The 26,999-nt window shown below is 39.7% G+C and overlaps 1 pseudogene; it reads right to left on the bottom strand.

The window, feature by feature from the left end:
• The window catches only part of LOC149218991 (DNA polymerase epsilon subunit B pseudogene), a 124,917-nt pseudogene extending 101,659 nt beyond the window's left edge, over positions 1-23,258 (bottom strand).
• Between the last annotated feature and the right edge of the window lie 3,741 nt (positions 23,259-26,999).

Below are 26,999 nucleotides of genomic sequence, written 5' to 3'. Positions count from 1 at the left end.
TTACCAGGAAGTCATGGATTTCCTTAGCAAATGCTATGTCCATTGCCCTTTGAAAGGTGGCCCCTTCGTTTTTTAACCCAAAATGCATTTTCACATACATGAAAGTGCCCCATGGAGTGGTAAATGCATTTTTTGCCTGATCATCTAGGTGGACTAAGATTTGGTTATAACCAGAAAACCCATCTAGCAATGAGATTCTGGTTGAACCTATTACCCTCTGTAATATGTGATCCATTTTAGGAAGAGGATAGTTATCCTTGAGTGAAACTTTATTTAAATTCCTAAGGTCAACACACAGTCTTATTTCGCCAGTTTTCTTTCTTGTAGGTACCAAATTAGAGACCCAATCTGAGAATCTAATTGGTGCAATAATTTTAGCTTCATACATTCTTTTGATCTCCTTTTTGATAGAAGGTAATAAAACAGGGTTAATCCTTCTAAGCTTCTGTCTAAAAGGCTTCCGGTTTTCTTTTAAGGGAATGGTGTGTTGTATTATGTTGGTATCATATGACTTAAGGTCCTCATAATTCCAGGAAAAAACATCTGGAAATTCCTTTAGCAGTTCTATGTATTTCACTTCTTCATTTGGAGGTAAAAACTTTGAAAGTTTTATCATTTTGGGATATTCTTCAGAGCCTATGTTACATTCCTCAATGTCTGATTTCAAGGGTTCCATTTTAGGCTTTTTAGGAACATCGTTTAAATCAAATAAGTCCTCCAAAGGAGTTAATCCTTTTCGCAAAAAATTGTCTTTAAGATTAATGACTTCAGATTCTTCATCGATTGCTTCATCAATTTCCATTTGTTTTAGGTTTCGAATATCTGATTTTGTAAACTTTGTGGGATAGAAATTATCTATATTTTCATCTTCTACTTTGTTAATTTCTACTTCATCAGTGTAATCAAAATCTAATGTTATGTATGTATCTATGTTGCTATTTACAAATTCATCATCTAAAGTTAGAAAATTGTTAATTTGTTGATCATTATCAAACACTTGCCAGTTCTTTAAGTTGTCAGGAATAGCAGGTCTATGCCTAACCTCAGTAGTATATTGATGGTTGGGCTGAAATGGCAACTTGCAAGTACTAGCAAACATCGCTAAACTATGAGCTTGCATATTGTGTTTTCTTGGAATAACAGCAAGCTTCGTTTTTAAAAAAGTATTTAGTATTTCTACAATTTTTCCTCTATAAAATCCTAACCTAGGATCCCTAGTCATATAAACAACGTTAATTTGTTTTATTACCAACTCTGAATCTCCCATAATAGAGACTCTTATGGCTCCTAACCTTTTGACCAATTTCAGACCTAACAGAAGTGCTTCATATTCGGCCATGTTGTTTGTACATTTAAATTTCAATCTGTAGGCATGACCCTCTAAGTGATCATTTTCTAAGTTGTAAATCCATACTCCTACTCCTAAACCTAGTTTGTTTACCGACCCATCGAACTCAAGATACAAAAGAATTTAATGTTCATAATTCTTACTGTTTGGGGGAATAAAATCTTCTTTGACTAAAGTATCTAGGTCATCTTTATTATCTGAAATCTCATGAATTTGGAAATTTGGATTTTCTTTTGTTACTGTAATTTCTTTTGGTTCTTCCATGATGTTTTCTGAAGTATTTTCTTGGTTAGATTCAGCATTGTAAAGAATAAAAGAATCAATATCAGAATGCATTGAATATATAGGAAAGTTTTGAGGCCTCTCCTGGGTACTCACTACATACTTCATCAGAGTCTCTCTATACAGTTTCTTAGGATGTCCAAAGACTGATATGGTAGCATACGACATGTCAAGTTGCAGAGATCCCTGGAGTTTGGCACCCCAAGATCTAGACAACAACATACCATACTTAGGTGGTATATCAGCAACAACTATGTCCATAAGAATGGTCTTAGCAGGGTACTGCACTAGGGAAACACACAGGTCTTTTATAAGTCCTAGGCACTTAACTTGGCTTGAATCAAATGAAAATAGGTCTTTGTAGGGTCTAGTGATATCCAAGTTTAGCTTCTCCATAACGGATTTAGGCATAAGATTGTGCGAAGCCCCAGAGTCTAGCATGGCATTATGTAGGATTTTATCGTGGATGTTAAGGCTAATGTAGAAGGGTGGTATCCCTCCTTCCACTAGTTTTCCATTAACATCAAGACCAAAAATTAACTCAAGTTGATCATCAAATAGGTTAACAGAGTCTTCATTTTCAACGATGCTTATTTGAGATCTGTAAGTTTCATGTTTACCCAGTTCTGTCAAGGGTACCGAGATTTCAAGTTTGGCCACCTCTGCTCCCAAATTGAAATGCAGAGGGGATTTTCCTGTTTGAACATTTGAAATCTTAATAGCAGGGTTTGGAGTAGTTTGTTCTTCTTTTTCAGTGTTTGGAGTCTTTTTAATTGGATTTTCTATTATAATTTCTGGATATTGTTCCATTGTTTCCTTGAGGGGAACTGAAGTGGAAGGTTTCTCATTAGGCAGTTGGTTGTTGGTTACATCTTTAATGGTGGGATTGGGAGGGTTTTTATTTGATCTAGAAAGGATTTGTAGAGTTTTTGTAACTGAAGGATTCTGATTTGCAGCTTTTACTTTCTTAGGCTGATTAGGTACTACTTTCTTGTTTTGGTTTGGAGCATCAGTGTTCTTTTTTCTCATCAGATTGTACTGCTTATGCACTTCGAAGATAGCAGATTCATACCCTTGCTTATAGTCAAAAGATTCACTAGTTTGGGTCTGTAACTGCTAAAGCATGTATAATTCCTGATCATCCTGAGTCAGAAAGACAGTTTCTTCATCATCTAATCCCATTAAGTTGATTTGGGTGTCTAGCTCAGGGTCATCTTGATGGGAAGTTTCAGCATAATTCTCTTGGAAAGGAGGTCTAATGTTCTAATCAAGCCCATTTTTACCAGTGTTTTGGTTATGGTTTTTCCTAAAATTTGGATTCCTTACTGGAGGTGCTTTTTGGCTATCCCAGTGAGGTTTCCTTTCAATGTTTTCTATTCTGTCCATCAATTTTTCCATTCCTTTAGCTAAAGCATCCATTTTTTGATCAAAGGGTGAAGTTTCATCTTTCAAGGGTGTTCTTCTCTTGTTTCTAACCCTAGCTCTTTTGGATAGCAGATTAGCTTCTATGCTAACTGCAACACTTTGCATATCTTCTAGTGTAGGGGGATTCCTTTCTCTAAGTTGAAAAGCCATATCTGTGTCAAATCCGTCTGGAAACTTAATCAGGGCTAAGCCAGGTGGAGGTCTAAGGTCAAGTGGTATTGCATTATATACATTGTTAAACCTAGTACAGTAGTCCTGAATGGTTTCATTTGGTCCCCTCTTGAGGTTTTCATATTTAGAAAGAATTTGAAGAGGGTTATTTTTCTTCTCCCACCTATGTAAAAATTGCTGGTAAAAAAGTTCTAAACTATCTATACTATTAGGAGGCAAAGATCTAAACCATGTTCTCACTTCTCCAGCTAGAGTTTGGGCAAAAATTCTCATTTGGACATCTCCTATGTCAATTTCATGCAGTTCAAAATAATCTGTCATTTTCTTTGTGTGCTGTTGTGTTGTGTAAGATCCAGTGCCATCAAATAAGACAATTTTACTCTGATAATCTATTGGTAAGGCTCCTTGAGGAGCAGGCATCATAAGAGGGGCATATCTGAGTGCCATAGCTCTAAGTTGGATAGGATTGAGAACAGGAGTTGGGGTAATAGGAGGATTTGGGACAACAGGGGGATTTGGAGTAACAGGGGTAATGGGTATTTGAAGGGTAGTGATAGGTTGATGGGGAAGTGAAGGTATGAATGGAGATGAGGAATGAACTTCAGAAGTGTGGGGAAATGATGGTGAGCTAAAAGAAGTTGAAGTTGTTTCAGAAAGTTCAGGGATTCTATCAGTGGTAAGGGATGACTGAGGGGAGTTCAGAAGGTACTGATCAATTGACAAGTTTGCTCGTTGGACTTCAAGTTCTGCTGTAAATTCTAGATCTAGAACTGTGTCCTCAAGTTCACTCTCAGACTTGGTTCTAAATAGGGAATTGTCAAAATACTCATCAAAAGGGAGGTCTTCTATGAACAACCACTCAACAGGACAAGAATTGGATCTGAATAAAGGTCTTGGGCTTACTAAACTTTCTTGTCTTCTGATTATTCTCGGAATAAGGTTGGGATTGTTAAATACAGGGGGAGGATTTGGATCAGGGTTGGCCTTGGTATAGTGAGTTCTCCCTGAAGCCAGATTTCGAGCTTTTTATAATTATTTTTTTTTTATGAATTTTTGAAATAACTTCTAATAAACCCTTTAAGAGGCTTGAAAATAAAAATTTGAATTTCTCAAAGGTTTATTAAGACTAGGGGTTTGAGTCCCTAGTGTGGTTGCCACTATGTTATCACTCAGATGTTTTCCCTAGAAGTTATTAAAGAAGGAATAGTCTGAGCTAAGCACAAACTTAATCTTTTAGACTCAGGTTCTAGCCAACCTATGTCCAGAGAGGGCTCTCTCTTTATAATTTAACTTTGTTTTGGGTATATTTCAGGCTAGTTATTAGTTCTCATGATGTTTTGTTTTGATTGGGTGGTGGAATTAAGAAAACATATGGGCAGAGTAAGTATTCAAGCCATTGGGCTATGGAGTCAATCAAGAGTGGCTTAACTAGATCTGATCAATCACTGAGGTAAGAGTTCACAAGGTAAGCTAGCACAACAAAAAGTAAATCTGCAGGTAAAAATGGATGGGGTAGTCCTAACCAAGGCAAAGGGCAATGAAGAATCCTTAACCGAGATTAAGATGAAGAAAGGAAGGATGATCAGTAGCAAAGGGCAATGAAGAATCCTTTACTATGGACCAAAGGGGGGATAAACTATGGAAGTAAAGGGGCAATTAAGAATTCTCAGACCAAGATAGTTTAGCAGAAAACATAGAGAAAGTAAACAATTAAAACAGAGAGCATTTAAGCTAGTTCTGAGATATCATTCCTTATTTACTTTTCAGATTTCGTAAGAGACACATATGAATATTTATAACATGTAGAGAAAACAATATTTAAACATGAAGAGATAATACTTAATTGTTCCAACTATGCACAAGAATCCAGTGAAATGTCCTTAGCTTTATTTCGTATCCAACAAAACCAGTCCAGTCTTGAATACAATAGCTCCTTGGCTCAATACAAAATATCTAAAGAAATGTATTTTAATCCACCCTAATTACTTCATTTTGTGAAGTATTTATACAAAAATTGTTACAAAATATCTCATAACAATATGAGAATTATTCTAGGAAACTGGAAATATCTTCAAGCATGAAGATAGAGACAGATGGAGAACTGTCTTCATTTTGTCCCTTTTATTATGACTGTGTTGGTTGTTGTATTTCGGATTTGGCTCTTTCAATTGCTTGATACTTATGTGCTAGAATTACTTTATGTCTTCTACCTACTGATACTCTTTACGTGTTGTACTTTGACTTTGTTTTAACTGGCAGCCATATAGATTTACTGCAGTAATTTTATAGTAAAACTGTATGTTTCGTCCACCATTCACTGTCAGGTAATTTTATCCTTATCATCTTTCTGTATATCTTGTCAGCTTCTGTATGCTTGGCGAAATTCGACCTGTTGATGAACAAGTGCTTGACCTCATGCTCTATGAAAAACAAATTTTCCAGACTATCATATAATACCTTCCAGTGGGAAAATATTTTACCCCTAAAGTACTAGCTTGGCTGCTGTCCAGCTTGTTTAGTCTTTCAATGTAATCATCTTGGGTCATCAACTTGTCATGTATTACCATAGGACTGGGAAGTCCTTTTTCCCTCAAAATAACAAACTTTGTCATAAATCTATCAATGTCTACTTGGATGCTTTGACACCTTTTCTCCAAATTGAGCATTAGGTTCCTTTTGGTGAGAACCTTCTTTATTTCTATGATAGTTCTTGTTTTATCTTCTATTTCTAGTTCATCAAACTGGTACCCGTTTTTTTTTTTCAAAAATTATATCAATTGGTTGTCTTCTTCAGGCTTATCTCCCAACTCTTCCATTGTCTTGTGGATTTCTTCTGTAGCCACTTTTACTAATTCAGTTTGTTTAAAAATTACTTGAATAGATGACCAAACATCATTGATAGAATCAATGATGTTGGCCCAAAGAATTTCCTTCATGTCTCCAAGTGGTTTTTGCAATGTCAAGTCATTTTCAAGGACTTTTATTCTTTCTCCCATTATTTGGTTCTTCTGAACTTCTTCTTTCTGATGTATCTGTGCAATTTTGCAATTAGTTTCCAAACTTGACACTTGTTCTCTAAGTTTCTTAAGCTCAGTAACCTAGATGGTCATCTCCTCCATGGCTTTTACCAATTCAGCTATCTTCTCTATTGATGTCCCTGTGATGTTGATGTACTTGTAACTAGAAGAGCAGTAGCTGGTGGAACTGTTGGTGCTAATGAAGCAACCAATGTGGAGGGTACTGCTGTAGAAACTGTAGGAATTACAATCTGAGGAGTGGTGGCCAACTCACTCTATTTAGATTGTATCAAATTATCTAGTTCTTTCTCTATTTCTTTTAGTTTTTCATTTAGCTTAAGGACTAAGACCATAAGCTCTTCCTCCTTCTGAGTTTCCAACACTTCAGTTGTCTGAGGATGATGCAAAAGAGGAATCTTGAGCTGCTTTTTCAGCGCAACTATATCATCATTTTTCTTCTTAATAAGCTTTTCTACAGCTTTCACATCTTTGGGATCATGGCCTAGTTCTATGAATAAGTTCTCTAGGGACTTTATTCTGGTATCTTTGGCCTGTGAAGAGGCCTTTTCTAACTGGAATTGTGCTGATATATTATTCAGTGAATTTTGGAGTTGTTGAGTTGCAATTGCCTTACTGGTTAAAGTGGAGTAGACCATTTCCCCAGTTTTCTTATGTAATTCTATTTGGTCAATAGGATGGATATCCTTTGCCAATACTTCAAAATCTGTTTTCAAGTAATCTGCAATTGACCTAGGCTGCTGTGTAGTTGGCTTCATAAAAGTCATCTGCATTTTTCCTTCTTTCACATCAAAGGTTGGCATTAGCCTTGTCTGATTAGTTGGAGCCATCTTTAGGTAATGTGCATAACTTTGGGCTTTCAATCTTTCACTCGTGGCTTTTATTTCTTTATATTTCTCTCTGATGTCTTGGTTCTGGCCGGTAGGAACCCTGAAGGAGGATACTTCCATGCTCTGTTGCCTTTCTAGCATTTGAGCTTGTGAGGTGGAAGGTTCTTGTGTACCTCCTAAGGGAATGGTATGTATGTTTTCTGCTCTTTCTACACCTGTAGTTCCTACTGTTTCTTCAGTAAACTCCTATTCTGAAAATGGATTCAACCTTTGCCTTTTGACATAAGTTTGGGTAATAGGTCTGCTAGAAGGAGTAGCCTCCTCTCTATCTCTTTTAGGATTCCTTTCCTCATTTAGAGGAGTTTGTAAAATAGGTGGATTGTTCATGATATGTTCTGGTTGAGCAAGTTCTTCTGAAATCTCTGGTTGTTATGATTCCTCTGGCTGCTCTGATGGTTGCTGCTCTTGAGGTCCTTCTTCTGTTGTTTGCCCACTGTGTCCCTGTGATTCCCTTTGAGATTGGGACTCTCCTAGCACCTGTACAAATGAATCTTCATCAAGTCTTCTTTCTAAATCAATCAATACATTATCGACAACAACTTTTGTGCTATCTCAGTCTACCAAAGTGTTTTCCACCCATTCTAGTTTATTTGCATACTGTTCAATTTCAGGAATTCTATGGTGGATATAAGGAGATAATTTGTTCTTTTGTCTCCTATTGCAAATGAACTCTAAAGGGTCATAATTCTAGATAAAACTTTGTTTTAGTTTCAGCCTTTGGAGGATTTCCTCTACTTCCTTCCCTGCTTCCCTATTGTTACATATGAAGGGGCCAAGCTGATATTTTATCCTAAGTTGACCTTTCTTCTTGGCCTTCACAAAATGCACCTCATCTGAATTGATCATTTCCCTGTAGTACTCCAGAGAAAACAATCTCATAGGGAGGTATCTGAGCAGTTTGTAGGGAGCCAGTTCACATCCATATATTCTGATTTCAGTATGTTTTTGGTACAAGTACCAATCTCCCACTCTATATTGTTTGGAAAACTATAGGACCCTCCTGATGTCTGCACTGATTTTGGGGGGAGGACTTCCTAATAGAATTGTTTCCATGGGGTGCACAAAGAGATCTATGAAATCAGTATAAGAATATTAAGAGTCATGTAGGTGGATTAATGAAGTCCAGAAGACCACTGATCTAAGGTTGCCTCTGGTATCAAGATTTTGAAGTGTGATTGAGAATTTGTCAGCTTGATAATACAGGAAAAGATGATATAAAACTGAAGAATATTTGAACACTCTTTCATTATCCATCCTCATGAATTGATTATGCATTTTATCAACCATGAACTTAGCATAGTCAATCATGATGGCTAGGGGCTGTCGAGGAGAGTAGATGGACATAAAGGCTATAATAATTTCATCAACAAATTCACTTATATTCTGGCCTAACACACTAGATATCATATCTATGATGTCTCGGCCAAGATCAGAGAATATGGTGGATATGTATGGTGGAGAATCCTTTGGAATGTATTGTTCTTCCCTAATGAAGGTCTGGAATAACCGATCAAGTTTGATTGAGGCGAGTGTAGGGTATCTGTTCATCAAATCTCCAACAGAAAGAGGAGTCGGGCTTTGGCTTGGTTGTAATTGCAGCATTTCATTTATGGATTCAGCAGTGATGGTAAATAATACAGAATGATCAAGGGTCACCATTGCCCTTTGGCGGGGATTGTAGTTCATGTGGCAGTAATGGATAATCTATGGGAAGATATGAACTCTAGGGAACTGGTACTTGGGTAAACCTGATTCCCAAATCCCTATATAGTCTGCATGGTTCAAGTACTGGTCTCTCTACCTACAGTATAGTTTCAAAGGGGATTCTTGGACAGAGGTATCTTTAATCTAAAAATATTTATATGCCAATGGGAGATGGTCTAAATATCTGTGAGGAGTACAAATGGGCAGGACATTCAATGCAATTGGGGCAGCCATTCTTGGTTCTTGTGGATTCAAGGACGGGGGCGAAGGGTTTTCAATGATATTGGGGAAAACTGGTCTAATTCAGAGTATTTTAGAGTCACTGGACAACTATTTCACTGAATTACTTAGTAATTGGAAGAAATTTAGTTAGGTTTTGGAATCAAACAGGGTTTCTCAGTGAATTTGGGTAAATACCTGGTTTTGGCTTTGAACAGAGTAATGGCGAATGTGCACTGTTTGCAAGAAGCGCGAGTGACTGAAAGGTGGTCTAGAGTTTCAGTAGCTTCAGCAAGTTGGCAGTTGAACGTGGGTTGATGGTTGCATGTACTCTAGTGCTTGCATGGAGGTTTGAGTGGTCTTTTTCACAATAAAACAAAAAACAATGAGTTTTTTAGTTTTATTCGTAAAGTCAATGAGTTTGGCAGGTACACTGGGAAAAGGACACTTGGTGTTAAGCGGGGGATGTGACATTTTTTCATTTAGCGGGAGGCAGTGAGTAGGATCATATCGCACCGCTTTTGGGATAAAGTGGTTTTGGGGGGAGGCCGCCCGATGCCATTCATCGGCTACCACGTAGTCGCGGGGTGAATAGTGAAACCACCCATATTGGGCGCGTAAAGGTCGGCCTTCGGAGGCCACTCGATATGAGTGTCGACCATTGGATCAAAAGGGGTCAAATCGCATGGTGATCAGGGTGATGATTTGATATGAAGTTTAATGGAGGGGCCCGGTGGGGTTTTAATGCACGGAGCGATTAATTAATTGCGGATTATGGAGGTTTAATGATGTCGAGACAAATTTCATTAGTGGGGACAGATTATTAATTAATCATTGATTGATTAATTAATTTGTTTTATTCGACGGTGGGTCATGGTTATTAATTAGTCATTGATCGACTTAATTAACCCATTAATCAGTTTATTAATAAAATTTATATTTCAAACTTGGGGGCGGGATATTACCATATGGGTTTTTTTAATAAAGTATACGGGAAAGGGGTGTTTTCGGGGTTTAATACATATAATCAAAATTAGGAGTTAATATGAATGAAAGCGGAAAAACGAATTTGCGCTAAGTATAATATTTTTTTGTAATTCATTTACTTTTCACATGGGAACATTTATAACTTAGGCTCAACGCACATTTGTGGGTTTTTTGTGAAAGAGGGGTTTGCTTGGGGGTGATTACTTTCCCTAGGCAAATGGTGCTTTTACCTTAGGAAAAGGAATTTTTTAGGGGAAAATGAATGAATTGAATGTTGTGAATGTTTGTGAGGGGGCTTTTAGTACTTAGACCCTATAAGTTATTTGGCCGAGGGTCCCGTCCCTCCAGAAGTCAGAGAAATGCTTTGAGCCCCTTTAACTTAAGGTTTTAGGTACTTTTGACTTTGCTTATGGGAAATTAGTAAAACTTAGGGAAAATGAATGGGGAAATTAATCACCCAAAGTGAAATGGAACTGGAGGATTAGGAGCTTCAAGAAACTCTTGACAAAGAACACCTGGATCTAAAAGGGTTCTTTATTCAAGGAACTAAGGGAGGGGTAGATTCGGTGCCTCAAGAAGAGCTCAATAGAATACAAAAGTTGTTTTTATGGAAAACTCAGGCCAAGGGATTTGAAAAGGAAAAAAACAGCAGCAAGCAGGATAATAAAGGTGTAAAAATGATGAAAACAACCCCTGGACTAGCAACCAGAAATCTCGGAAAAAAAGAGGCAGAAAAAATCAAAATGAACTCTTGATGGAGTGTGGAAAGTTGATGATAGACTCAAGTAAGATGAAAGAACTTGCCAGCTACTCCTTTACAAATATTTAATTATGAAGTTCATATCTTGGAATATTAGGGGTTTAGGCAGTAAAATAAAATAGAGAATGCTTAGTAATAGAATGAAACAAGCGGCGCCGGATATAATCTTCATCCAGGAAACAAAATGTTCCATTCAAAAATTAAGACAAATTCATAGCAAATGGCTCAATAGATTCGAGTATCTAGAAGTTAAAGCAGAAAACACAGCAGGAGGTATCCTCACTCTTTGGAACCCCCAAAAAATTGGGATAATAGATGCAGAGGCATCGAGGAATTATTTATCAGTTGTTATTCAACCTGTAGGAGATATGGAGAACTATCTGGTCACAAATGTTTATGGCCCCCAAAGATCAAAGGACAAACTCAAGTTTCTGGATTCCCTGGGGGAACTCAGGGACAGACATGTAGGAATTCCTTGGATCATGGGGGGAGATTTCAACATGATCAAATCCCTTTCGGAAAAAAGAGGGGGAACCAGAGCTCTAAGTAAAGACTCTATCGCATTTCAAACCTTTACAGATAATATGAATCTTGTTGATACAAAATGAGCAATGGCCTTTTTACTTGGAATAATAAAAGAGGAGGAGAGGCTCAGGTCGCCTCCAAATTAGATAGATTCATTATCTCAGAAGACCTCATGCTTATAGATAAAGAAATAATAGCGAGAGTTCTTCCTTTTGGAGGCTCAGATCATTGGCCAGTTCAACTGGAAATCAAGGGCATAGGTACTCCCAGGAACAGACCTTTCCGATTTGAGAATATTTGGCTTTCTCACCCAGATTTCATCAGCAATATTGAAAAATAGTGGTCAAAAGATTTGCATATTCAAGGAACAAATATGTTCCTTCTGCATAAAAGATTGAAGCATATCAAACTTAGGCTTAGAGAATGGAATAAGAGTGATTTTGGTAATATTTTTGTGGAAAAAAAATCAGTGGAAATCAAAATGCAGATACTCAATCAAGCTCTAATAATGGAAGGCTTTGATAAAGACAAGAGTGAACAAGTAGACAGACATCATCAAGAATGGGAAAATTTGAGCAAACAAGAGGAAATATTTTGGAGGCAAAAGTCAAGAATCCAATGGCTGAAAGAAGGAGAGCGCAACACCAAATTCTTTCACAGATCTACCATGGCCAATAGATCTCACAACAGAATCTCCTCGATCAAGGATAAGGATGGGAGGCTTCATACTTCCCATGAGGATATAGACTCGGTTTTGGTTCAGCACTTCCGTGACATCACCCAGGAAAACAATTCAGACAGAGAGCAGTCCATCAAGGAAATTACCAACAACATCCCTAAGCTAGTGTCCAGAGAGGACAATTTCAATCTCAATAGGCCAGTAACAGAAGAGGAAGTCTGTGAGGTCCTCAAAGAAATGCAGAAGGGAAAAGCACCAGGCCCGGATGGATTTAATGTGGATTTTTTCAAAGCTTGCTGGAATATTGTTAAATAGGATATCTTGAATGTTGTAGAGGATTCCAGGTTGAACAAAACTATGCTGAAAGCTCTCAATACCTCCTTCATCTCCCTTATCCCTAAACAGGACCTTGCTCAAACTCCTAACAAGTATAGATCCATAGCTTTATGCAATGTGGTTTACAAGATCATATCCAAGGTAGTAGCCAACAAGCTCAAACCTCTACTTCCTTCACTGGTTTCAGGGGAACAATCTGGTTATGTGGAAGGTAGACAAATTCTAAATAACATTATTCAAGCTCACAAGGTGGTTCAATCGCTGACAAGAAATAGGCAGGTGGGAATTATCATGCAACTGGACATTGCCAAATCTTATGACAAGGTAAACTGGTCCTACATCAAGAAAATTCTAATGGCCTTTGGTTTTGACCATAATTGGGTGAGATGGGTAATGGCCTTAGTGACTTCCTCTAGCTTTGCATTTTTTGTGAATGGTTCTCCCTCTGAGGTTTTCATTCCTTCTAGAGGCCTCAGGCAGGGAGACCCACTTTCTCCATTTCTTTTCATTCTTATGATGGAAGGACTAGGTCAAGCAATCAAACAGGCTAAAGCAACAGGCAAGATCAAGGGCCTACAACTTATAGAGAATGGTCAGGCTCTGACACATCAACAATTTGTTGATGACACAATGCTACAGGGAATCCCCACAGCCAAAGAAGCTTCAGCCTACAAATACATCCTCGATGTCTTTGCTCGGGCTTCAGGTATGGAAGTTAATCTCTCCAAATCAAAAATCTTTTTCTTTAATACCAATATTGCTATACAGAGAAATATCGCCAGAATCCTAGGTTTTCAATGGGACTCCCTTCCCTCAAAATATTTGGGAGTTCCTCTCACTGCCAAACCGATGCACAAAATCATTTGGGAACCGTTAATCAACAAGATGCAGGACAAAGTCAGAAAATGGACCTGCAGAGCTTTAAATCTGGCTGGAAGGTTGGTCCTTACAAAGGCAGTTTTACAAGCTATCCCTGTTTTTATGTTATCAGCTCTCCCAGCTCCAAAAGGAGTTCTGTAGCAATTCAGAAATATCCAAAGAGACTTTCTATGGGGTAAGGAGGAGACTAGGAAGAAATGGGCCTTGGTTTCCTGGGAAAAAATCTGTAAACCCAAGCACTAGGGAGGCCTTGGCTTGGATGACCAGGAGATTCTCAATAAAGTTTTAGGGGCCAAACTATGGTGGTGATGGGTTCATGATCCAAATGCTCAATGGGCAAGTATTTGGAAAGAAAAATATGCCAACTCCTGGCAATCAAGTGATCTCATAAGAATGTCTGGAATTATAAAAGGGTCATACATCTGGAATAAAGCCTGGGAGAATAGGGGTCTTGTACAAAATAATAGCTTCTGGGAAATCAGAGAGGGAGATCTAGCACTATTCTGGGAGGATAGATGGCAACAAGAACCAATTTTGCTAAAAGAGGACTTTCTTAGCCTTAAGAGTGAAACAGACATCCAAGGTTTAGGTAAGGTAAAATATTTCTGGGATCACACTTTGAATCCTGAAAAGTGGAGAGTCTGGAGGAACATTAATTGTGATGACAATAGACCCTTGAAAACAAAAGCAGAAGAACTTAGAAGAATACTGGATCAAAGAATGATCTTAGTAGCAGGGGGGCAGGATCAGCTAAGATGGGGCAACAATAAAGAAGGCACCTTTAATCTTAGGGAAGCAAAAAGTATTCTCTTAGAGCTAGATTCCCATGTTCTAGATAAAACCTGGCAGAAACTTTGGAAGCACCAAGGGTGGATGAAGATAAAACTCTTCATGTGGCTAGTTCTTCAAAAGAAAATATTGACTTAGGACAATATTAGAAATAGGGGCATTCTAGGGCCTTCCATTTTCCAACTCTGTAAAGCTCAGGAGGAATCAATGGAGCATATACTCAACAACTGCATTTTCTCCTCCTAGTTATGGGATTCTTTTGCCATCATTTTTCAAAAGTCTGATAGGGATAAACGGAGTATCATTAACACCCTTAACAACTGGAGCAGAAATTTCTCGGATAACGAATTCCTTAGCTTAGCTTGGGCCCTAACACCAAGCTTCATCATATGGAATGTCTAGAAAGAAAGGAACAAGAGAATTTTCAAGAATGAAAAAAATCCCCCTCAGAGACTGTTCGAGCTAACCTTGAATCAACTTAGGGAAACTGTTAGCTCCACAGTGCGCAATCAACCCAAGAATCCTTCCTCAGAGGCAGATTTAAGAATTCTCAGACATCTGGGTATGCAGGGGCTCATTCCTCAAAGCCTGCAGAGGATAGGAAACACAAGGGAGGTGGAGAAGGACTTTTGGCATCCTCCTATGACAGGTTTTTTGAAATTAAACATTGATGGTGCTTCGAAAGGGAACCTGAGAACTACTGGTTTTGGAGGAGTTTTAAGGGACGAAGAAGGAATCATCATCTTTATCTTCCATGGTCATTTAGGCAAATCCACCAACAACATGGCAAAATTAATGGCATTGGAACAAGGCTTAGAGTTTCTAAAGTAGGAAAATCACTTAAATGTTATTATTGAAGCAGACTCAGAGTTAGCCATCAATTCGGTGAAAAGAATTAGCTGTGGAACTGAACCAGAGAAAGTTTCAAAACATTGGAGGCTCATCAGGGTTTTCCAAAGAATTCAAAGTCATCTCCTGGGTCTTCGCACAGTCAGTTTCAACCACATGCGAAGAAAAGCCAATAAGCTGGCGGATATCCTGGCTAACCAAGGAGTGAACTACACTGAAGGCAATGCTTTGAGGAAGTGGTAGGAGCTACCTCAAAGTAGACTAAAGGCTCTCTGTAGCGAGCAAGCTGTAGAGGATATGGACATATTTGGTAACAAAGCAAAGGAGGAGTGTACACAATGACTACAACGCAGAAAGTTTCACCTTTGTTCTTCAGTCGAGTTTTCGGAAGTCGGCCTCGGAAAACCTTGGTTATCATTAACAGGTTTTCACAGTTCTCCAGGTGGGAGCACTGTAGAGAGACTCATAGCAATCCAGAGTTTTATTATAGATACAGACAAACGAATGAGTGGGACGGAAAACATGGCTTTTCCGGCGACCGCAATTTCCTCTTTTTTCTTTGGCGGAAAGGAAATCAGCTATACTGGTGGTTTTCTGGCGATCGCACGGCACTTAAGCAGAAAGTGGTTTTAGTGTTTTGGGAGCGATTCCATTGGGGATCCTACACGTGGCAGGAGAGAGAAAATGTAAACCGCCCTCCCCGGGTGCTATTGTTCGGGAACCTAGTGCTACGCGATATGGCTCACGACCGTTGGATCTGGTGGAGCAGATCTACGGTCAGGAATGAGCGTGTTGTTTGGCGGGTGGGACCGTTAAACTTCATTTGACTTCGTAGGGCGATTCTCTCTCGTCCGATGGATGGCTCGAGGGTTTGGACGGTTATGGTTCTAAAGGCAAGTTTGGTGTGCTTGTGTCCGGATGGCTCTGCTGTTATCCTTTGTTTTTCCGCCCACTAGGCGCTTTCTTTGTATGTATTTTCCAGAGTTAGGTGGCATTCTCTGCTAGGTTGAAGGTCTATTTTTTAGGCGGTTAGCCTTTTTTGCCGAGGTCCATGGTGTTAGTTGGACTTTTGTATTCTATGTAAATTCTTGTTGGCTTAATGATATAGAAGGCACTACTCTTGCTTCAGCAAAAAAAAAAAAATGGGGAAATTAATCGCTTGACTTTGTGTAAATGCTCAATTATCATCCATACTTTAGAAACTTTATGATGAAAGTAAATGATATGATTTTATTTAATCAATCATCACAATTCTGCAACCATGCAACTACTTACCCATCTACTCATCCTACCATTTTTTATAATCTTTATTAGGGTGCACTTAAGCTGGCAAACCCTTATCAAAACATTTTCCTTTTCTTTTACAATAGAAATCTATCTAATTCTATCCTTATTACATCTAAGGGCTCGGATTAAACTATTGAACTCCTTTTATTTACTCTACCTATCGACTTATCTGCCAAGATTAAACAGTTTGGTCAAATTTTATTCTCTATCTCTAAGCATGAAATTCAAAACATGGAATAACCAAGATTAAACTATTTGATTACCATGGATTGTGGCATGAATAACAAGTTGCACACAATCGTTATTATGCAGAAAAGTAAATAGTAGTGGCATTTGGACTTGTACACTTTCATGGTCTTTTTGTTTTTGGGTTCATATTTTCATCTTTTTTTACCTTTTTCTATATTCTTTCTATCCTTTGATTTTTATTTTAGGACATACCCTCTTTACATTTTTTAATTTTTTTGATTTTTTGAATATGGAAAACAATTGTAGAAAACAAAGGTATGTACATATTACAGTTTTAACCTCAACGATTCAAAAATTATGACTCCTATTGGTATAGGAACATAACAAGGTCCATAATACATCCATGTTCTTTAGGTGTGATTTAAGGCTTACCATTGTGGAAAAGGAAGGACAAGATAGCCGGGAGAGATGCACATGCTCAATGCTTTCAAGGGTTGCAATCTATTCCTGCTTTTATTAATACAAAAGTGCATTGTTTATCCTATAACTTATGTCTCATTTATGAATATGTAGAACATGAATCATTGACTTCTTGTTTATAGTTGTATGTATATGTTATTTTGCATGTTTTGGCTCTCTTTCTTGTTTTGGATGATCTGCAGGTTCCACTTTTAGAAATTGGAGTCGAATATGGAGCTGACAAGTAAGGAGAAGGAGGAAGATTGCATTGGATTCCAAGTAGGTATTATTCCCATATTTCAAACATCTCTAAGGAAATAATTGCAATTTTGTCTTGGTTGTTTCTAGACTAAGCCACTAGGTCTAGGGAGATTGCTTCTGTCCACAGAAGGAATTTATCCACAAAACAACTTGGCGACTCCACTAGGGAACGAGATGTTCTTTAGTGGTTTTCTTTGCCTAACCTTTTAGGACCTCTGAAATCGACTCTATTTTCCTTTTTCAGACTGTTATTGGACTTAGGAAATCTTGATTTTGAGCTTTGTTAGGGTTTGATTTTCATGTTTCAAATAATTAACCCATCACACTTTGTGTTGTGAGACAAAGCGTCCTAGCGCACATGTCCTATTCTATAAGTGTAATGACTCGCATTGGTTCCCATATACTACCTGCGATGATCCTGTAAGTTCAAAAAAATTGCATTTCCCTTGCCTTTCTTTGAATTATGTTTTGTTTGAAGTGTCTTCCCGAGTCTTTGGTTTGTGTAAGGTTTCTGTAAAGTCAACAACTTATTTGAAATAAAGTGTTATTTCCTTTTTATAATAATTTTATTCTTCTTGATTCTTCTTGTCAATTAGGGTTTTATTATTTGGCCTTGTTAGTGCTTTGTTAAAAAACTTTTCATTACAGTAGCAATCTAGTTGAATTTTTTTTTTATTCAAGAATCTAGTCCTATTTTTCATTTTTTACAATTGAAATTTGAAAGAAAAGAAAGAAATTTTTTCATTTTCTCATGCATTACGGCTTTGAATTTTGAATTGGAATAATAGATTTTGAGATCTTGTTTGGAAGTTCTTGTTTTCTACATCATTGTTTGAAACTCCTTCCCTTCTTTAGATAGATCTTCATTAAATGAAAAGGAGTTATTTCTCATGCTAGTTGCATTCTAGGAGTTGAGGTGAATTCATTTCGATCTATGAGACTGAAACCTTAATTAAGATCAATGTTAAAATTTATCAATGAACCTAAGGAGCATTTGAAACATTAAAGACACATTTAGTGGTCTAGGCTAGAAGACGTGTTCTAACATCTCTAAACGTAGGAGTTGTCGTTACTTGTTAGCGTTACATATGGAGGATGGTTGGTTTTCCATGTACATCAGAGTATATCAAAACGTCATTCCACTTACCTTTTGGCATATAAGACGACACTCCATGTACAATAATTATATCGAAATGCTCCCATCCTACGGTTATGCATTAGACAACACTACTATGGACTGTGCTTCCACATACCTCCAAGTATATTTTAGAAGTCCCCACTAGGTTGCAAACCGGCCATAGGTACGGAGTCAACCACCTTTTTTTGTGATACACCGAACACAACATTCAAGGGCATTTCCTACATGTACTTAACCATATATTGAAGTTCATAGTGTCTTAGTAATCCTTTCATGCCTAGTTACCCCTTTTTACTTTGATTTGTGTTTTTTCTTTTTATAATCAATCAATTAACTCACTTTTTATTCCTTTGTAGACCTTAGGCTGATTCTGATGACAATAGTTCTGGAATCTACTAGTCAAGGAAACCCCTCTGATAGGAATCCTATTCCTTTTCCTTCTTTTATAAATATTGGCACTCCTTGCATGCCTATGTTGTCACTTCCTGGATTTGCAATAGGTTTGCTGGTATGGTTGTTTTCAACCTACTTGATTGTAAATTTCCAAAATGATACACAAGCAAGTTCAACACCTGAATAGCACCAACCTCAAGCTAACCCTTTTCCTTCTTCACCTATTGTCTCTTATTCCCTTTCTTCTTCTTCACCTGGTGAAAGTCTTGATGCTAGTAACTAGGAAGCTAAGAAGAAGAAGAAGAAGAAGAAAAATAAGGAAGGGGGAAACCAAACAACCAATGCTATGGATGCAACTAATTTCAAGAAACTTGTTGGCTTAAGGGGGCCTAACCCAGGTTCAGAGTTGTTCATGCCAACCAACAAAACCCTAACTGCCAGCCCTTTCGGCAACAACTTGTGTAGCGCAGGCTGCAGTTTCACCCAAAGTAGTATTGGGGGATGTTAGAACTAGGGTTCTACATCCGGGGACATGTGATAAATGGTTCTTAGGCTCTGAGAGTTCAGATCTTCCTTCGCGCAAATCGGTATTATTCTAGGGCTCATCGCTATAACTAAGTTAAAATGGCTTCTAGACCTTTGAGAAGGTCTATGATCAATCTTTACAGACCTTAACCACACGATCTATCTAGTTTCGCACATCAATAAACAACCCTAGATTTGAGTTCGTGCAAATCTATTCAATTCATCAAAAAACATAACATAATTAACTATTATCTTCGCTAAACAAGATAACTACTTAAATCATGAATTAAGAAGATAGACCCAGTGATTTCGCGCATCATTCATTCATTATTTCATAAAAACATATCATTAAGTGACAGAATATAACATAAACAGATTCAACAAAATTGCACAATAATTCTCCAAAATCATTCTTTATTGATCTTCAGTGTTTGGATTACAGACTCTTCTACCATATGCACTCAGCTGCAGGGGTCCGCGCACTCAGTTGCGGACTCTAACCATGCCTCATGCACACTTAGCTGCAGGAGCCTTCCCTTCTTCACCTAAGTATAGGAAGCAGAGACTTCCTGCCTTAGCACTTTCCCAAGACAACAAAAGCCCTTCAGCGTACCCAATTCTCTATCCAAATTTATCTTTAAGACTCGCTATGACTCAACTATTTATAGTTTTTCTTCATACCCCTTTGACACTTATCTATGTACGCACTTTGAATCCACATATCGCGGATACTTTACATCTTTTACAAAAACATAAACAAAATTTGGGTTAACTAACCCCAAAACTAACCCTCAGGACCCTATCCTAACAGGCCCCCAACGCAAAGATCATGACTCGCCCTCGAGTCACTCAGTTGGCATCGCGATCTTGCTGCGAAGACTGTTGGGTAGTGGAGGTCCCACGTAATAGTTTGGCTAAATAACACTTCTGAACCTAGGTCAGGCCTATATAAGCCAACAAAGACCACCCAACTCAACCTACATCATTGCAACTTCAGCAGTGCTCTGTGTCACTTCTTGTTGTACCTCTTCGACCAATTTCTTTATTGTTGGCCCTTCCACTTCTAGGTGCATTTTCCTCTGCATCTGTCATAGTCCCTTGAGCTTCTCTTGAAGTGACAGAGTAAGTTGACAAGCTTCCTCTAGCCACAGCTGCAATCTAGCCTTCAGCAAGGCCTCTTTCCTCTGCAAGTCATTCACTTGTGTTAGCAGTTGCTTTCCCTCCTATAACGTTTCTAGTCGTTGCGCTGGTGCCAAAGTGTGTGCATTCGCTCGGACCTTGTCATACTGACATTGCGTATCTCAGACATCTGTGTTCAACTTCTGCAGGTTTGGTTCCTCCTACAGATTTGTACATAATTCCATTGCTGCATCAAACATCGAGGAGAAATCATTAACTGTGTTATCCAATGTATTCATTCCCTCCTTGATTGTTGTGCCGCGCTGCTCCCGAACCTCTGGCAGAGTCATTGGCTACAACTTCAATTGTAGCTTCGCTATTTCGTATGGAAGTCGAATTTAGTGACCTTCCTAACTTCCTCCTTTGATGCACGTACTACAACAACTAATTTCCTCACTTTCGCTGAGGCCTCTACACCCTCTGGTATGTTCAGTTTAGGAACTGACTTATAGGCCTGCTCGATAGTTATTTCTAGGCTCTGTCGTCATGTCTATAGCTCCTCATTTTCCTTCAATGCTTTGGTTTTCTCCACGAACAGTTGTTTGTTGTTGACCTTAAATTCACTAACGACGGTGAGGGAATGTTTTTCTCTGATCCTCAAATCATCTAACACCTCGTGATGCAGCGCGTGGAGTATCTGGAGAAAAATCATGGCCAAATTCAACCCCATATCCTTCACTTATATTGATCACAACGTGATCCTCTTCTGATTCTGTGTGGACAGACCCCTCTGGCAATGGTATGAATCTGAGGTCCAGAGTCCATTCTAGCTCTGCCATTGTGCTACTTCCCTATGGGGGGCTCACTTGTGCTCCTCTCGCTTGCCCAATGCCCACCTGGATCTTATTCACCTAGATCTGCAGCACATGGAGATCCTATTGGACGCTCCACAGCGTGTGCATATATTGTTTCTCAAATTTTTACAACACCTCCATCGTCGTATCTCGAACTTTATCGTCAATCTCATCGAGATTTCCCTCCATCAGCACCATTGGGTCAAGATGCATCTGCTTGTCCGACTTGTGATTTTTGCGTTGTCCAACAATATGCTCCTGCCCCTGCCTCTTTAGGATGAAAGGAGTGTTCTACTCCTCACCACCGCCTCCTCCTTGCTTTGATAACTCATGCTTGTCAGTGTGATGCGAAGCTAATTTTCCACCTTCCTCTATATCATGTCGTTCCTTTTCTACCTGCTCTTTGGCAGTACTCTCTTTCTCCATTCGCTCCTTCTCCGTAGCTGCCTTAACAGCTTACTTCTTCTTCTGCTCAGCCAAGGCGCACAAGGACTTTTGAGCTGCATCCTTCCGCTTTTGCGTAGCAGAGCTCTCTACACCTTTGCTTGTTCCTACATCAAGCATTGTGGGTTCACGCCACTCTACTCGCTAATACCCCTCAACTTCTTGCACATCTATCTTGGATACCAAACAAGGCAACAGATGTGACCATATTTTGTGGAGACTTTACACTTTTCACAGTAAAACTTGGGATTTTCACCCCAAAACTTGGGCTTTCGCCCCAAAATTGATCCTAGGGGACCTTGTCCCAACAGGCCCCCAACACAAATATTGTGACTCGCCCCTGAGTCACTCTGTTGACGCGAAGATCTTACTGTGGAGACCTCCCAGTTCAACCTGTGCCACTGCTACCTCAGCCACGCTTTGTGTGGAAACCTACTTGATCTGCTCCACCAGCTGCTCCATTGCTAGTCCTACACTATATTCCTTTATCTTCTGTTGTGTCCTTTATAGGCCTACCAGCTTCTCTTCAATGGTGGCAGAGATAACATAGGCCTAATCCAGCCAAGGCCCCAATCTGGCCTTGAGGACTGCCTCTTTCCTTTGTGCTGCCTCCACCCATTCAAACAACTGGTTTGCCTCATTTAGCTTAGCTAATCATTGTGATATAGCGACGATGTGCACCATCACTCTTGCTTCATCATATTGTTGTTGCAATTCACGGGCTTCCATATTCAACATCTGCAAGTTAGGATCTTCTTGGAGCGTCGTGACTACCTCCATGGATTTCTCAAAGAGCACGGTGCAGTCCGCTACTGTGGCATCTACTACTACGACTCCATCCTTTATAGCTGCCTCGCGTTGTTCTCTAAACTCTGGTGGAGTTGAAGGTTGTGACTTCAACTCAAGCTCTGTGATTTTAAGGTTCAGTTCAAACTGAACCTTGGCCACTTCTGTCTTTGCATCACGCACACCTGTAGCCAACTTCCTAATCTTGGCCTCCAACAGCACTTCTTCTGGTATATGTAGTTCTGGAATGGTTCTTCATGCTTCGTCTACCACAGCTGTGGTTTGCTCATTCTACTCCTAAACCTTCTTCCATGCTTCTAGTGTTGTCATCTTCTCAACGAACATTTGTTCATTGTTGACCTTGTACTCGCTGATCATGCTCAACGCGCGCTACTCTTGGGCCTGAATCTCTGCAATCACACCTGCTTGCAGAAGGAATTCACTAGGTAGTGCGGCAAAGTTCAAACCAATATTCCTCAAAGCGCTGACAGTAGCCTTGTCAATGTCTGCCCTCACGCTCAGGGCTCCATCAGGCAGCACAACTACCCAGAGATCCAAGGATCGACCCAACTCTGCTGCTTGAGTGGTCCCTCGATGCCAAACTAGTTGATGCCACGTTGCTCTCCCCTACACCTGCCTGGAGTCTAGTTGTTTGGATCTGCATCTTGTGTACACCCAACTGTATGATGACCAGTGCTTGCTTCTGTTGCTGCTCAAACTGCTGTAGCAGTAATGCTGTTGTGTCTTGCACCTTATCGCCAATATCATCCAAGTCACCCTCTGTCAAGGAAATTGGATCTAGCAACAACTTGAAGGCATTTGTCATTTTGCGAGGTCCTTCCTCCTCCTGCTCCCTCGCACTCAGTTTTTCTTCCCGCTGCACCTGTGTAACTACATGTTTTATCGGTGACTTGTGCACCAGCATCGAATTCTTTTACTTATCCTTCTTCGGCTTAGGGACCTTTCTCGTCGGCATAGGCTTCAGTCTAGGTGACCTCGGCACCATAGGCATTGTTGCTGGAACCTCCATACTCATAACCTCAGGGGTAGCTCCCTTAGAGGCAACAGTCTCTCCAGTGCTTGTAGCTTCTGTGAGACCTTGTCCTAACATGATGTCTCAAATAAGCTTGCAGTCTAACCCGGAATACTAATCAAACACGGGGCTTGCGAGCAAATCCTCAAAGAACTCACAGTTCATGCGCAACAGATAGAATAACTCAGAAATTCTCAGGATGCAAAGTGTTTCTTTCTGGACAGCCACCTGTAATTTATAGGTGAATTCGAATTCAAATTCGACCGTTCCCCCCAAAATCCATCAATAAATGCAAGATTGGCAGCAGATTTCCAAATATTTCACACTTGATTTCAGCCTTAAATGCCTTAAATGTCAACCGCCCGCTCCTCCTAACCGTCTTCGAGCAGTCAAATCATGAACAGTGATGGTAACCGTCACTTTTCGGCTTTGTTGCACGGTCTCCACCCGTATAGTGTAGCTCCCTTCGCGCTCATGTTGGTACTGTGACATCCTCTTGTTTCGCTCAGACCCTTGATCCCACAACTCTACAACCCAGATAGTGTAGTTTATAGTCCCACGCCTCCTTGCAGATGCATGGAGCGCTAAGACTGTACTACCATCATGTAGTCATCAGGCTGGATCCCCGGTGTATGGCTTCAATCAACTGCCATTTACCTTTCCCAGAAATGGATCTCCATTCAATTTCACAAGCTGAACTACTCCATCATCGGTAATCTCTTTGATCACATATGGCCCCAGCCAATGCATCTGAAAATTTCCTGGAAATTTATCAAACTTGTTGTCATATAATAAAACTAAATCATTTACCTTGAAGGTGCGCAATTTGATGTGTTGATCGTGCCATGCCTTTTTGCGTTCCTTCTGCACCTACTGATGGAATCTAGCCAGAAACTTGTCTTCCTCAAGCTCTGTCAGCTGCGCGATCCGCTCTTCTAAGGCTCTATGGTCCACCATCCCTGTGAATGCCACTATGCATAGACTAGGCATGATATACTCCATAGGCATCACAGCCTCTACACCATGGACCAATCTAAATGATGTTTGACCAAGCTTCTTAAAAGTAGTTCTATAGGCCCATAACACATCTAGTACGCACATGTCCCAATCATTCCTCTGTGCATTGCAAACCTTTGTCAGTGCCTTCTCCAATATCCTTGTAAATGCTTCGACCATCACATTGGCCTGACAGTGATATGGCATACTCTTCTGATGATAAACTTGGAACCCCACTGTCAGCGCACTGATTGTTTCATTAAGGAAATGCATACCACGATCGCTCATTAAAATCTTTGCACAACCAAACTTGGTCAACACATACTCAAACAGAAATTTCGCAGTTGTTTCCCCTGTATAGTCCTTCATAAGTTGTGCCTCCACCCATTTAGTCAAATACTCAGTCGCGGTGATGATGTACCGCGCACCTATCTTCTTTCCTAGAGGCTGAATCGGTCCTACAAAATTAATTGCCCATTTTTCGAATGGCTGCAAGTATACCTGCAGATTCAAAGGCAATTCATCCCTCCACAATGGTCTACTAGTTCTTTGACATGCATCACACACCCTACAATATGCTTTGCAATCCATATGCAATGTTGGCCACCACAACCCAGCGTGTAAAATCTTCTGCGCTATGGATTTCCCTACATAATGACCTCCCGCAGCCCCTCAATGAGCTTTAGCTAGGATACTACTTCATTCAAAATCAGGCACATAACGTCGCAGTAATTTGTTTGATCCCATCTTATATAAGTGGCCTGCAATCACAGAAAATTATGTCAAACACACCACTAATTCCTTCTTTTTTTGACTAGTGTACCCCTTTGGAAGTCGTTCCTGTGGTCAAGAAGTGGATAATGTCTGCAAAATTATTGTCTACTACATGCACCACAAAGAGCTACGCGTCAGGCAGTCCTTCCTACAAATTAGTAGGCTCCTCTCCTATTTCAATGTGTGATAGATGATCAAGCCTTGCATTCAATTGCCATGGCTTCACAATTACTTCGAAATCATACTCTTGAAAGAGCAGCAGCCATCTGTAGATTCCCCCCCTAACACAAGCTTGTTGACTAGGTATTTTAATGTAGAATGGTCCGTATACATCTTAAAGTGTCCACCTAGCAAGTAATTCCTGAACTTCTAGAGCACATACACCATAGTCAAGCCTTCATGCTCTGGCATCGAATAATTATTTTCGACCTTCGACAACTTCCTGCTTGTGAAGGCTATCGGGTGATCCAATTCTCCTTCACCGGCCTATGTCAGTACTGCTCCTAGCACAATACATGACACATCCAGATGCACATGAAATTCCTTCTTCCAATCCAGGAAGACTAGGATCAGCGCGATGACCATTTTTTCCTTCAATACTTCCAGGCTCCGCTGACATTCTTCATTCCAACATAATGTAGCATCCTTCTGCAACAGTTTTTCCATCGATGTGGTAATCTGGGCGTAGCTCTTGATGAACTTTTGATAGTATCCAGTATGACCCAGTGTCCTGCACCGTTTTTTAACACTCCTTGGCGCATCCAAACTAATTATGACCATCATCTTAGCACGGTCCACCATTAATCCTTGTCTACATAGTATATGACCCAACAAGATTCCGAAAGAGATGCAAAATAAACACTTCTTAAAGTTTAGCACGATCTAATACCTCCGACACGTATCTAGCATCAAGCACAAAATAGCTACATCGCGCTTTACCAGTCCAAACATGGTCCAATCATCAAAATATACCTCTAGAAACTTGTGAATGAACTCTTTGAATGCCACAATGACTACGCGTGAAAATATTTTTGGCACATTCTTAAGTCCAAAAGGCATTATTGTATGCTGAATGCATCCCCACTTGGTTGCAAAGGTAGTCTTACTCATGTCTTCCGGTGTGATATTTATCTGATGGTATCTATAGAACCCATCAGTGAATGAATAGGCCTCCTACCTACCAACATTATCCATCACTTCATTTGTGAACGGATTTGGGAAAGGATCATGAACACAAGCATCATTTAGCTTCCTAAGATCTACGCAAATCCTTATCTCATCCTTTTGCTTCTTTTCCTGAACTACCATGGGACTTACCTAATCATACTTCTCCACTAGTTCAATCATACTCGCTGCCAACATCTTTTCCAACTCCAAGCAGACCTTTTTCTTGTACTTAGGGTTAAGGCGATATGGCCTCTACATCACAGGCTTCACGTCTAGTTTCAACATTATTTTCATCACTCCTAAATCGCCTATTATCCCCTTCAAATATGAAAACTTTGTAGGGAAAAAATCCTGGTACTCGCAGAGCAACTCAGTGACCTTATCCACGTAGCATCATCCCAGTAGTCCCCTATCTTCGCAAACTTCGGCTCCACCTCTGTTCCAATGTTCACTTGTCTATTTTTCAATGGCGTGGTGATATCTGGATTCTCTATCTGCGACCCCTCAACTTCATGGTGACCTTCTGCCTCTGGGATATTAATTTTCCTTGGATCCTCCTCTTCTTCTTCAGTAATCACATTGTAGCACTAGCGCATGCCGCAGCTGGGTGATCCAATTTGGTTGAATCAAAACCAAGGGATCTTGCAGTATTCTGAAGATTGTTGCCTTGACCTCCTACAATGCTTCATCAATGCA

Source organism: Pinus tabuliformis, chromosome Q (genome assembly GCF_031772625.1).
Source record: "Pinus tabuliformis cultivar Carrire ecotype Pingquan chromosome Q, CPIR1, whole genome shotgun sequence".
Lineage (NCBI taxonomy): Eukaryota > Viridiplantae > Streptophyta > Pinopsida > Pinales > Pinaceae > Pinus > Pinus tabuliformis.
This window is presented reverse-complemented; position numbering and strand designations above follow the sequence as displayed.